Source organism: Bombina bombina, chromosome 6, assembly GCF_027579735.1.
Source record: "Bombina bombina isolate aBomBom1 chromosome 6, aBomBom1.pri, whole genome shotgun sequence".
In the NCBI taxonomy this organism is placed as follows: Eukaryota; Metazoa; Chordata; class Amphibia; order Anura; family Bombinatoridae; genus Bombina; species Bombina bombina.
The window spans coordinates 596,904,474-596,919,473 of record NC_069504.1 but is presented as its reverse complement, the minus strand read 5'-3'; the positions used below and the strand labels follow the sequence as shown (position 1 = coordinate 596,919,473).

The 15,000-nt window shown below is 39.9% G+C and overlaps 1 protein-coding gene across 1 annotated transcript in view; it reads left to right on the top strand.

Moving 5' to 3' along the window:
* CLPX (caseinolytic mitochondrial matrix peptidase chaperone subunit X) overlaps positions 1–15,000 on the top strand; it is a 191,365-nt gene that overhangs the window by 16,946 nt on the left and 159,419 nt on the right. The gene's annotated exons all lie outside the window — the stretch shown is intronic.

The window sequence follows — 15,000 nt, the reverse complement described above, 5'->3', positions numbered from 1 at the left end:
GCAGAGAGAGCCACTCTGTGGCCCTCTCTGCACCGGTAGCGATGGTGCCGTTGTCCAGGTGGGAGCGTAGCAAGGCGGCGGCCCATCGCTACCCGGCATCCAGTTCCTGTAACTGCAATGTGCACGCCGGGAGCGTGCAGGGGGCCTGCGGGGGCGCGCGTGCGTATGCACGGGCGCGCTCGCATTAGCCTCTGACACCAATGAAAAAAAGTAAAAAAAAAGTTAAAAACGTTTAAAAAAAAAAATTAAATATAAAAGGATCTGGGAGGAGGGGGGATGGGGGTATTAAGGGGGGGCTGCTACACTACAGAAATGTTTGAAAATATTGTTTTGGGGGGCAAACTGGGTACTGGCAGACAGCTGCCAGTACCCAAGATGGCGGCAATTGAGTAGCAGGGAGGGTTATAGAGCTGTTTGGTTGGGAATCAGGGAGGTTGGGGGCTAAGGCAGAGCTCCATTACAGCTGAATAAATCTTTTTTTTTTAAAAAAAACTCCTTTTATTTAGTACTAGCAGACTTTCTGCCAGTACTTAAGATGGCAGGGACAATTGTGGGGTGGGGGAGGGAAGAGAGCTGTTTGGGAGGGATCAGGATGTGGGATGTGTCAGGTGGGAGACTGATCTCTACACTAAAGCTAAAATTAACCCTGCCAGCACCCTACAAGCTACCTAATTAACTCCTTCACTGCTGGGCATAATTCACGTGTGGTGCGCAGCAGCATTTAGCGGCCTTCTAATTACCAAAACGCAACGCCAAAGCCATATGTCTGCTATTTCTAAACAAAGTGGATCCCAGAGAAGCTTTTACAACAATTTGTGCCATAATTGCACAAGCTGTTTGTAAATAATTTCAGTGAGAAACCTAAAATTGTGAAAAATTTAAAGGTTTTTTTTTTTTTATTTGCTCGCATTTGGCGGTGAAATGGTGGCAGTAAATATACCAAAATGGGCCTAGATCAATACTTGGGGTTGTCTACTACACTAAAGCTAAAATTAACCCTACATGCTCCCTAATTAACCCCTTCACTGCTGGGCATAAAACACGTGAGGTGCGCAGCGGCATTTAGCGGCCTTCTAATGATTAAAAAGCAACCCCAAAGCCATATAAGTCTGCTAATTCTGAACAAAGGGGATTCCAGAGAAGCATTTACAACCATTTGTGCCATAATTGCTGAAGCTTTTTGTAAATAATTTCAGTGGGAAACCTAAAGTTTGTGACAAAATGTGTGAAAAAGTGAACATTTTTTTTTTTTATTTGATCGCATTTGGCGGTTAAATGGTGGCATGAAATATACAAAAATGGGCCTAGATCAATACTTTGGGATGTCTTCTAAAAAAATTATATACATGTCAAGGGATATTCAGGTATTCCTGACAGATATCAGTGTTCCAATGTAACTAGCGCTAATTTTGAAAAAAAGTGGTTTGGAAATAGCAAAGTGCTACTTGTATTTATTGCCCTATAACTTGCAAAAAAAAAGCAAAGAACATGTAAACATTGGGTATTTCTAAACTCAGGGCAAAATTTAGAAACAATTTAGCATGGGTGTTTTTTGGTGGTTGTAGATGTGTAACAGATTTTGGGGGTCAAAGTTAGAAAAAGTGTGTTTTTTTTTTTTTCCACATATTTTATAAAAAAATTTATAGTAAATTATAAGATGATGAAAATAATGGTATATTTAGAAAGTCCATTTAATGACGAGAAAAACGGTATATAATATGTGTGGGTACAGTAACTGAGTAAGAGGAAAATTACAGCTAAACACAAACAGTGTAGAAATGTAAAAATAGCCCTTGTCCTTAAGGGTAAGAAAATTGAAAAATGGTCCGGTCATTAAGGGGTTAAAGGAACATTTATAGTGTAATAAGTACATGCTCACATTTTTAGCAGCAACAACCTTCCAAGTGTGTGTGTTTTAACCCTTGCAAACAGGTTTTGTTTTAACCATTTTTTTTAACCCCTTTGTGAAGATTAAAATAAACATACATACAGCAGGGTTGCTAGTGCTAAAGTAACATGCTCTAATCTAAACTAAAATATAGGTGTGAGTTGTTTTTCTTACAGACCAGAGAGAGCAGTACCAGTTGTGCACAGACATAAACTTATTTTTAGTCTCATTAACCTTTTCATGCAACCCCCCCTAAAAAAAAAAAACAACAAACATAAATGAATTGCTTAAGGACAAAGGTTTCTCCTGTTAAGTGTAGTCAGTCCACGGGTCATCATTACTTATGGGATATTAACTCCTCCCCAACAGGAAGTGCAAGAGGATCACCCAAGCAGAGCTGCTATATAGCTCCTCCCCTCTACGTCACACCCAGTCATTCTCTTGCACCCAACTAATAGATAGGATGTGTGAGAGGACTGTGGTGATTAAACTTAGTTTTTTATATCTTCAAAAGTTTGTTATTTTAAACGACACCGGAGTGTGTTGTTTCCTTCTCAGGCAGAATTTGAAGAAGAATCTACCTGAGTTTTTGTATATGATCTTAGCGGACGTAACTAAGATCCGTTTGCTGTTCTCGGCCATTCTGAGGAGTAAGGTAACTTCAGATCAGGGGACAGCGGGCAGGTTCACCTGCAAAGAGGTATGTTGCAGTATATTATTTTCTAAGGAATGGAATTGACTGTGAAAATACTGCTAATACCGATATAATGTAAGTACAGCCTTAAATGCAGTAGTAGTAACTGGTATCAGGCTGATATGTATATATGTTTACACTTAAGTATTTCTGGGGAATGGCACTTCACTGGGAAAATACTGTATGCATATAACTTTTAGCCTAACTTGCAGTGTGAGCGACTAGCAGCAGGCTTGTTAATGACATTTCATATATTAGATTTTAAACGTTTACTGGCATGTTAAATCGTTTAATTATCTGAGGTACTTGGTGAAAATTGTTTTGGGCTTTATTTTCCACATGGCTGTCGTTTTGTTTTAAATTAAAACAGTTTACTGAGCTTCCCTCACTGTTGTAGTGTGAGTGGGAGGGGCCTATTTTGGCGCTTTTACTACGCATCAGAAATTCAGTCACAGTCTGTCTTTTTCTCCCTGCATGATCCAGGACGTCTCCACAGAGCTCAGGGGTCTTCAAAACTTGTTTTGAGGGAGGTAATCACTCACAGCAGACCTGTGAGACTGTGCTTGACTGTGATAAAAACGCTTATATTGTCAATTGTTATACGTTTTTTTCTGATATTAAGGGTTAATCATCCATTGCTAATGAGTGCAATCCTTTGCTAAATTTGGTTTCTATAACTAATCCGGTTCATTGTTATTCAACTGTGTCAGTTTTTTTTGTGTGCTTCTTAAAGGCACAGTAACGTTTTTACATATTGCTTGTAAATTTAGTTGAAAAGTATTTCCAAGCTTGCTAGTCTAATTGCTAGTTTGTTTAAACATGTCTGACACAGAGGAATCTCTTTGTGCAATATGTTCAAAAGCCAAGGTGGAGCCCAATAGAAATTTATGTACTAATTGCATTGATGCTACTTTAAATAAAAGTCAATCTGTACATGTTAAGCAACATTCACCAGACAACGAGGGGGAAGTTATGCCGACTAACTTGCCTCACGTGTCAGTACCTGCATCTCCCGCTCGGGAGGTGCGTGATATTGTAACACCAAGTACATCAGGGCGGCTATTACAAATCACTTTACAAGACATGGCTAATGTTATGACTGAAGTTTTGTCTAAATTGCCAGAACTTAGAGGTAAACGAGATCACTCTGGGATGAGAACAGAGTATACTGATAATGCTAGGGCCATGTCTGATACTGCGTCACAATTTGCAGTGCATGAGGTCGGAAAGCTTCATTCTGCGGGTGACGGATCTGATCCAAATAAATTGGATTCAGACATTTCAAATTTTAAGTTTAAGCTGGAAAACCTCCGTGTATTGCTAGGGGAGGTGTTAGCGGCTCTGAATGATTGTAGCACAGTTGCAATCCCAGAGAAAATGTGTAGGTTGGATAAATATTTTGCGGTACCGACAAGTACTGACGTTTTTCCTATACCTAAGAGACTTACTGAAATTATTACTAAGGAGTGGGACAGACCCGGTGTGCCTTTCTCACCCCCTCCTATATTCAGAAAAATGTTTCCAATAGACGCCACCACACAGGACTTATGGCAAACGGTCCCTAAGGTGGAGGGAGCAGTTTCTACTTTAGCTAAGCGTACCACTATCCCGGTGGAGGATAGCTGTGCCTTTTCAGATCCAATGGATAAAAAGTTAGAGGGTTACCTTAAGAAAATGTTTGTTCAACAAGGTTTTATATTACAACCCCTTGCATGCATTGCGCCTGTCACGGCTGCGGCAGCATTTTGGTTTGAGTCTCTGGAAGAGACCCTTGACTCAGCGACATTAGATGAGATTTCACTTAAGCTTAAAACCCTTAAGCTAGCTAATTCATTTATTTCTGATGCCGTAGTACATTTAACTAAACTTACGGCTAAGAATTCTGGATTCGCCATTCAGGCACGCAGAGCGCTGTGGCTAAAATCCTGGTCAGCTGATGTAACTTCTAAATCGAAACTGCTTAACATACCTTTCAAGGGGCAGACTTTATTCAGGCCCGGTTTGAAAGAAATTATCGCTGATATTACGGGAGGTAAAGGCCATGCCCTGCCTCAAGACAGAGCCAAACCCAGGGCTAGACAGTCTAATTTTCATGCCTTTCGTAACTTCAAGGCAGGAGCAGCTTCAACTTCCTCTGCTCCAAAACAGGAAGGAGCTGTTGCTCGCTACAGACAAGGCTGGAAACCTAACCAGGCCTGGAACAAGGGCAAGCAGGCCAGAAAGCCTGCTGCTGCCCCTAAGACAGCATGAAGTGAGGGCCCCCGATCCGGTAACGGATCTAGTGGGGGGCAGACTCTCTCTCTTCGCCCAGGCTTGGGCAAGAGATATCCAGGATCCCTGGGCGTTGGAGATCATATCTCAGGGATATCTTCTGGACTTCAAAGCTTCTCCTCCACAAGGGAGATTTCACCTTTCAAGGTTGTCAACAAACCAGATAAAGAAAGAGGCGTTTCTACGCTGTGTACAAGACCTTTTACTAATGGGAGTGATCCATCCAGTTCCGCGGTCGGAACACGGACAAGGGTTTTACTCAAATCTGTTTGTGGTTCCCAAAAAAGAGGGAACCTTCAGACCAATATTGGATTTAAACAAATTCCTAAGAGTTCCATCATTCAAGATGGAAACTATTCGGACAATCTTACCCATGATCCAAAGAGGTCAGTACATGACCACAGTGGATTTAAAGGATGCTTACCTTCACATTCCGATTCACAGAGAACATTACCGGTATCTAAGGTTTGCCTTCCTAGACAAGCATTACCAGTTTGTAGCTCTTCCCTTCGGGTTGGCTACGGCTCCAAGAATCTTTACAAAGGTTCTGGGCTCTCTTCTGGCGGTACTAAGACCGCGAGGAATTTCGGTAGCTCCGTACCTAGACGACATTCTGATACAAGCGTCAAGCTTTCAAACTGCCAAGTCTCATACAGAGTTAGTACTGGCATTTCTAAGATCGCATGGGTGGAAAGTAAACGAGGAGAAGAGTTCTCTCTTACCACTCACAAGAGTTCCCTTCTTGGGGACTCTTATAGATTCTGTAGAAATGAAAATTTACCTGACAGAGGACAGGTTAACAAAGCTTCTAAATGCTTGCTGTGCCCTTCATTCCATTCAACACCCGTCAGTGGCTCAATGCATGGAGGTAATCGGCTTAATGGTAGCGGCAATGGACATAGTTCCTTTTGCACGCCTGCACCTCAGACCGCTGCAATTGTGCATGCTAAGTCAGTGGAATGGGGATTACTCAGATTTGTCCCCTACGCTGAATCTGGATCAGACCAGAGATTCTCTTCTATGGTGGCTTTCTCGGCCACATCTGTCCAGGGGGATGCCCTTCAGCAGGCCAGACTGGACAATTGTAACTACAGACGCCAGCCTACTAGGTTGGGGCGCTGTCTGGAATTCCCTGAAGGCTCAGGGATCATGGACTCAAGAGGAGAGTCTCCTTCCAATAAACATTCTGGAATTGAGAGCAGTTCTCAATGCCCTTCTGGCTTGGCCTCAGTTAGCAACTCTGAGGTTTATCAGGTTTCAGTCGGACAACATCACGACTGTGGCTTACATCAACCATCAGGGAGGGACAAGAAGTTCCTTAGCGATGATGGAAGTATCAAAGATAATTCGCTGGGCAGAGTCTCACTCTTGCCACCTGTCAGCGATCCACATCCCAGGAGTGGACAACTGGGAGGCGGATTTCCTAAGTCGCCAGACTTTTCATCCGGGGGAGTGGGAACTTCATCCGGAGGTCTTTGCCCAAATACTTCGACGTTGGGGCAAACCAGATATGGATCTCATGGCGTCTCGCCGGAACGCCAAGCTTCCTCGTTACGGGTCCAGGTCCAGGGACCCGGGAGCGGTCCTGATAGATGCCTTGACAGCACCTTGGACCTTCAGGATGGCTTATGTGTTTCCACCCTTCCCGATGCTTCCTCGTTTGATTGCCAGGGTCAAACAGGAGAAAGCATCAGTGATTCTAATAGCGCCTGCGTGGCCACGCAGGACCTGGTATGCAGATCTAGTGGACATGTCATCCTGTCCACCTTGGTCTCTGCCTCTGAGACAGGACCTTCTAATTCAGGGTCCTTTCAAACATCAAAATCTAATTTCTCTGAAGCTGACTGCATGGAAATTGAACGCTTGATTTTATCAAAGCGTGGATTTTCGGAGCCAGTAATTGATACCTTAATACAGGCTAGGAAACCTGTTACCAGGAAAATTTACCATAAGATATGGCGTAAATACTTACACTGGTGCGAATCCAAGGGTTACTCATGGAGTAAGGTTAGGATTCCTAGGATATTGTCTTTTCTACAAGAAGGTTTAGAAAAGGGTTTATCTGCTAGTTCGTTAAAGGGACAGATCTCAGCTCTGTCCATCCTTTTACACAAGCGTCTGTCAGAAGTTCCAGACGTTCAGGCTTTTTGTCAGGCTTTGGCCAGGATTAAGCCTGTGTTTAAATCTGTTGCTCCGCCGTGGAGCTTAAACTTAGTTCTTAACGTTTTACAGGGTGTTCCGTTTGAACCCCTTCACTCCATTGATATCAAGCTGTTATCTTGGAAAGTTCTGTTTTTAATGGCTATTTCCTCGGCTCGTAGAGTCTCTGAATTATCAGCCTTACATTGTGATTCTCCGTATCTGATTTTTCATTCAGATAAGGTAGTTCTGCGTACTAAACCTGGGTTCTTACCTAAGGTAGTCACTAACAAGAATATCAATCAAGAGATTGTTGTTCCATCATTGTGTCCTAACCCTTCTTCAAAGAAGGAACGACTTCTGCACAATCTAGATGTAGTCCGTGCCCTGAAATTTTATTTACAGGCAACTAAAGATTTTCGACAAACTTCTTCCCTGTTTGTCGTTTATTCTGGACAGAGGAGAGGTCAAAAAGCATCTGCTACCTCTCTATCCTTTTGGCTTCGTAGCATAATACGCTTAGCCTATGAGACTGCTGGACAGCAACCTCCTGAAAGGATTACAGCTCATTCTACTAGAGCTGTGGCTTCCACTTGGGCCTTTAAGAACGAGGCCTCTGTTGAACAGATTTGCAAGGCTGCAACTTGGTCTTCTCTTCATACTTTTTCCAAATTTTACAAATTTGACACTTTTGCTTCTTCGGAGGCTGTTTTTGGGAGAAAGGTTCTTCAGGCAGTGGTTCCTTCCGTATAGAGATCCTGCCTGTCCCTCCCGTCATCCGTGTACTTAGCTTTGGTATTGGTATCCCATAAGTAATGATGACCCGTGGACTGACTACACTTAACAGGAGAAAACATAATTTATGCTTACCTGATAAATTCCTTTCTCCTGTAGTGTAGTCAGTCCACGGCCCGTCCTGTTTTTTAAGGCAGGTCTAAATTTTTTAATTATACTCCAGTCACCACTGCACCCTATAGTTTCTCCTTTCTCGTTTGGTTCTCGGTCGAATGACTGGGTGTGACGTAGAGGGGAGGAGCTATATAGCAGCTCTGCTTGGGTGATCCTCTTGCACTTCCTGTTGGGGAGGAGTTAATATCCCATAAGTAATGATGACCCGTGGACTGACTACACTACAGGAGAAAGGAATTTATCAGGTAAGCATAAATTATGTTTTTTCCCAGTTTTCATTCTCAACTGATGCAGGCAATTTTGACATTTTTGCTCACTCTTGGTTTTACCATAATTATCTTCTCTCTTGTTAAGTGCACCCATACGTATTATACACCATTTTTGAACAGACAAAAAAAAAATAACAAATATTAATTTAGTACTAAAAAATAAGATTGCACTTTCTTTCATTCTGTGGTGAGAGTCCACGAGCCTTGACGTGTGGATTTGAATTCCCATCACTGGGAGGAGGCAAAGAACCCCAGACAACAAAAATCTTTGAAGCCTATCACCTCCCTGTATAGCCCAGTTTTGTTATTTGCCTTCCAGGAGTAGGTGAAGATTGTCTGCTCCAGATTCTATGTGGAAAAGGATTCTCAGGCCTATGAGAGACCTATTTACCCCTCTTCATCAGTGATCTTTTTAAATAAAGGGGAACTGTGTAGTGACGCACTATTTCCCTATGGAATTTTAGTCACAAGCCCTCCACAGGTGTCTCAGGGACATGCCCCAGCCTCCTCCTGCTTGGTCATCATTATACTTTTTTTCAACATCCTTTGCTCCCTAAGGCAGAACATGCTGCGATATCATCACAGAAAATGCACTGTGTCTGCAGAAAGAACTGAGTAGTGCCAGTTAAAATAAAATTTGTGCTTGCACATATTATTTCTACCTGTAGTTGTCACTGTTCCATTCTATCTCAAAGTAAATATTTACTGCATTCCTCTGTCTTCACTTTCCTCCCCTTTCCTGAACTTCAGTGATATGCAGAGAAGGTAAGGCAGGAGTCAAGGAATGTCTTCTAAGTCTAGGAGCCAACCTAAAAACTTAGGAGCCAGATATTTATTTTGTTTAGTAAATGTGTGTGTATACATCACTGGGGCTGAAACTTTCCCAAATAAGTTAATTGGATATGCGCAATACTCTAAAAATAGGGTTGTGGACCCTTACCAGGCCATTTTCAGAATACTGTTTAAAGTGAAAGTAAATTTTTCACACCTTCCACATATCTATCTAATATTTATCACTAATATTACCGTTTCGCTATGTTTTTTTTTTTTTTTTTTCATTAATAGTGTTTATATTTTTATCTTTTATTTCCCTACCGTTATCTCTGTCGCTCCTCCCACCCTCCTCTTCCTGGATTTTCTATACATTACGTATAGAGCGTTCACACCCGCTCTATACGTATTTGTTAATGCGCGTTCACGATTAAAGCTACGATTGCGCATGCGCGAATCGCCGATCCAGAACAAAATGCGCATGCGATGTTTATCAGGCAGCATTCTGAAATGCGGACTACCTTGGCAGCAATAGACTGTTAACTGTGCGAATTGTGAATGCGCGACGGAGAAATTCCAGTGTAGATTAGACTCCGCGCATGCGCAATAGGTTACAGCCCGGTATGACGTAGCTCAGCGGCCGCCGATCGGTCAGAAAGTCAATTGGAGGGTGAGGAAAACGTGACCAGGAAGTTAATTGCGGGATGAACAACGGGTTGAATTTGAACTAAAAAAAAAAGAAGACTTTAGATGCGGCTATTAAGGTATTTAATTATTGTTAAAAGAAAAACGATGAATGAAAGTCCTATTGTTTTTCTATTCATTGTGTAAATGTGCATAGCATAACCACTAAGTTTACTTTCACTTTAAGCCATTTGGGAAAGCTTGAATCTTTGTTATGCATAGCAAAGAAAAAACATTTGAATGGCTGTGGATTATATTATTTATGACATAATACACACTCATTAAAAAAAAAAAAAAAAAAAAGTAACAGTTTGGTACTTGTCTGCATGGTTGCTTAATTAACCTGTTCTTGCAGTATTATATGCAGTGTTTCCATCTCCCTTTTTTTTTTTTTTTTTTTTTTTAAGATCTCTTTACTGGAATAAATACTGAGATTGCTAGGTAATTGCCCTTTTCTAAATCCACACTAACATCATTCTGTTTTTGCAGTCCCCACCTCCTGTTTCTCGCTGTTCTAGATTGTAAGTTTCCACGGGAATAGGGCTGTCCATTTAATTCTTCCTGTATTTGTTTGATTTAAAGGGACAGTCAAGTATAAATTAAACTTTCATTATTCAGATAGGACTTTTAATTTTAATTGACTTTCGAATTTACTTTTATCATCAAATTTGCTTTTTTCTGTTGGTATTCTTTGTTTAAACTAAACCTAGGTAGGCTCATATGCTAATTTTTAAGCCTTTGAGGGCTGCCTCTTATCACATGCTTTTTAAATCTCTTTTCAACACAAAGAGACAGAAAGTACACGTGGGCTATATAGATAACACTGTGTTCAGGCACAGAAAGTTATTTAAGATCTAGCACAATACAATGCTAAATTTAAGACAATAGATAATAAACAGTCACAGTCATGTGATCAGGGGGCTGGAAGAAGGTTCCTAGATACAAGGTAATCACAAAGGTAAAAAGTACATTAATATAACTGTGTTGGTTATGCAAAACTGGGGAATGAGTAATAAAGGGATTATCTATCTTTTAAAACAATAACAATTCTATGGTTGACTGTCCCTTTAATTTTTTCCTGTCTCTTAAAAATATTGTATCATCGATGTACGTCTGTTTTTGTACCCATGGACAATGCTGCAGAATTTGTTTTGCGCTTTATAAATAAAGAATATATATATATATATATATATATATATATATATATATATATATATATATATATATATATATATATATATATATTAGGACATAACAATCATCTGGTCCTTAGCAGGTCTTAAAATTAGGTAAATACAACCTCAGATGAACAACAACACTTGACATTGCACCGTGTCGTGATTTATTTAACCCTTTCCTTCTGGGGTTAAAGTGTCTACATCGGAACAACTGTTTTGATGTAAACAATTTGAAATCGTGCGCGAGATTTCAATGATGGGATCGCGTCAGGGGGGCGTCCCTTTGATGCTAGACACGCCCCCAGAGCACGATCCCATCAGAGAAGCGCCAGTGGCTTCAGAAAAGCCAAGCCGTTCATCGGCGCTAAAGGCCAGAAAAAATTTGGATGGAATACAATGCCGTAACGGCGTTAAAGGGTTAACAAAAATAAAGCCAAAATGTAGAAGTCGTGTGAAAAAACTAAGTACACCCTTACTGCTTCTATAGGAATTAAGAGGCTAAGTAGCTGACAGGTGCTGCTTAACAAATGCCCTTGATTAATTGATCATCAGCAAGTGTGACCACCACTGTAATAGCCAAAGTTTTAGCAGTTTGCTGATCTGGAGCAATGAGGTGTGTGTTAACACAATGCCAAGGAGGGAAGACATCAGCAATGATCTTAGAGAAGCAATTGTTGCTGCCAGTCAATCTGGAAAGGTTTATAAAGTAATTTCCAAACAATTTAAAGTCCACCCTTCTACAGTGAGATTATTCACAAGTGGAAAACATTCAAGACAGTTGCCAATCTTCCCCAGGTGTGGATCTCCCAGCAAATTCACCCCAAGGTGAGACCATCAGAGAAATTGCAAATGTTTCTCCGTAATTGCCAGTTTGGCAAAAACAGAGCATATCGGCACAAACATCTCATACCTGAAGCACGGCGGTGGATGGGGTGATGGTTTGGGCTTATTTTGCAGCTAAAGGATCTGGGCACCTTGCAGTCATTGAGTCCACCATGAAACTCCTCTGTATATCAAAGTATTTTAGAGTCAAATGTGAGGCCAATCTGTCTGATAACTAAAGCTTGGCCAATATTGAGTCATGCAACAGGACAATGATCCCAAGCACACCAGTAAATCTAGTACAGAAAGGCTGAAAAAGAAAAGAATCAAGGTTTTTTTTAAAGGCCGAATCAAAGTCTGGACCTCAACCCAATTGAAATGCTGTACAGGCAAGGTAGGGAACAGCAACCAACAAGGGGCACGGGGTAAAGGGTCAGCCAACCCCTCAGTGCAGATAAATGAAGAAAAGTTCACTTCAACCCACTGTGTCATGATTTATTTAACAAAAATAAAGCTCTTCTTTACAACGTTGCTTCAGTTCATTGAGGTTTGCGGGCATTCATTTATGCACAGCTCTCTTAAGGTCCTGCCATAGCATTTCATTCAAAGAAAAGTTCACTTCAACCCAACAAGTGCAGTAAAACAGACCTTTATTGCTTCATGGTCCCAAGTTAAAAAAAAAATAACGTTTCAGACCTCTCACAGGATCTGTGAGAGGTCTGAAACTTTGTTTTTTGAACTTGGGACCATGAAGCAATAAAGGTCTGTTTTACTGCACTTGTTGGGTTGAAGTGAACTTTTCTTCGAATGAAATGCTGTGGCAGGACCTTAAGAGAGCTGTGCATAAATAAATGCCCGCAAACCTCAATGAACTGAAGCAACGTTGTAAAGAAGAGCTTTATTTTTGTTAAATAAATCATGACACAGTGTAATATGTTGTGTTGTTCATCTGAGGTTGTATTTACGTAATTCTAAGACCTGCTAAGGACCAAATGATTGTTCTTGTATACTGATACATAAAACCATAGAAAAGGGTGTACTTTTCCCCCACACATTATTGTATGTAATAACACATATTAATTTGAAATATAGTTTAAAAAAAACAACAACAAAAAACAGCTAGACCATTGTTAATTTAAGAATATATTTTTTTATATACGGTATATGCTTAAATGATGTATTCAGAGCAAAGAGTATTGGGTATTAGATCCCACACGTCAAGGCTTGTGGCGCTCACCACATTATGAAAGAAAACAATTTATGGTAACCTGAAAAATTCCTTTCTTTCATGGCGGTGAGAGTCCACGAGACCCTGCCGGTTCAATTGACATTTTTTAATCGCAGTATTTATTCGCTTCTCTTCTTACCCTGCTTTGCCTTTCCTACCTTTCTGTTCACCTTGTACTTTGCTCAGCTGTACGATAAACTTAGCTATATAGGGAGGTGGGAGAGTTTAAAAACTTTTGTCTGGGGTTCTTTGCCTCCCCCTAGTGGCATGAATTCAATCCCCCATGTCAATACTCGGGTATTTTCACCACCATGAAATAAAGGGATTTATCGGGTAAGCATAACATTTTTTTTTTTTTTTTTTGCAGTTTTCTTTAGAAGCATTTCTACAAAACCTAGTTTAGCTAAATAATAATAGGTTCATTGTTTTGTTCTGGTTTTAGGAATACACCATATGTATGTTTCCAAATAATGATAGCAAATATAGGCCAACTACTACAAAGATGGAAGTATTAGTTAAAATCTAAAATTTGCTATGCTTGGACTATAAACATTAAGTGACTGTAAATGCTAGCATTTTTGAAACACTAGGCTTCACCAGTACATTGAATAAAATGGACATTAATTCATGAAGTTTGTGAATAAAATGTATGTTAAAAGGTACCTTTTTATTTTGTAGCTCATTGTGCTAAAATACCAACTCTGGCGGCCCACTGCAAAACAAAAAAAATGTTTTTTCCCCATGAAGTGACAGTTTAACCTCCAATTGCCGTGCTAGCCATATAGGATTGTGCCGTGATAAGGTGTTGATACGTCACTTCATGGGGGAGGGAAAAAAAACGTTTTTCAGTGGGAGTAAAATATAACAAATACATTTTATTAAAACAAAATGTGTAATATATATATATATATATATATATATATATATATATATATATATATATATATATATATATATAATATATACATACACACACTCTCTCTCACTGGGCTTGTAAAATGTGGCAGCAAGTTTTTTATTCAGTGACGTTTCAGGGAATACACCCCTTCATCAGACCAACATGCATACAGTGAAAAGCAAACATTTATACTCTATTAGACCCTCCACCGGTGCAATAACGCCAAAATGGTTGCCAGCCAAATTTACAGTAAACAAAATAACATATTCAAATAACATGTAAAGCAATAGTGTAACAAATAATATATACAGTGCACATACATTGTCAGATACAAGTGGACAACAATACATTGTGTTACACGACAAAAGTGTCAACAGAAGTGTCAAATTAGGAAAAGGAAAAAAGCGAAGAAAAAAACATCTCAATTTATCCCATAGCAGTGACAATTTAAAAAGCTGATCAGAAGAACTGCACACACCTTATTTTATCCCTAATACCTAAATTGCGGCTAAGACTGTAAATGTATAAGATTAATGCTGGGTGCAAGATGTAGACCAATTGAGTTTGAATATATACAACAGGAACTGTTGAGCTAAATCATAAAGTACATACCATGTCAGGAATGAGAGAATCACTAATAGTGGCAGTGTGCTGTAGAACAAGAGCGGGTGTCCACCGGAGTGTATGCAGCAGTGGTGTGTAGCCACTTTACTTGTATCATCAAATGTTGCTTAGTTCTTGGTTTAGCTTTCAATAAAGAATACCTAGGTAGGCTCATAAACTAATTTTCTAAGCCGTTGAATGCCGTCTCTTATCTCAGGCATTGTATTGACAGTTTTTCACAGTTATACACTGTTAGTTCATGTGGAGTTATTTGAGAGTCAGAACTGATTGTCTAAAATGCAAGTCTGCAGAGGCTTAGATACAAGGTAATCGCAGAGGTAAAAATTGTATTAATATAAATTGGTTATGAATACATATTGAACATATGTATTCATAATGGCTATATATATATATATATATATATATACATACATATATACACACACACACACACATACATACACACTGGAGCTCTAATACTATACTCTTTCAGGAGCGCTATTTTGTTTTGGGTTTATCTGGGAATTCTCAGATATTCTACGTGTGTGTGTGTGTGTGTGTGTGTGTTTTATTTATATATATATATATATATATACACGTAGAATATCTGAGAATTCCCAGATAAACACAAAACAGCGCTCCTGAA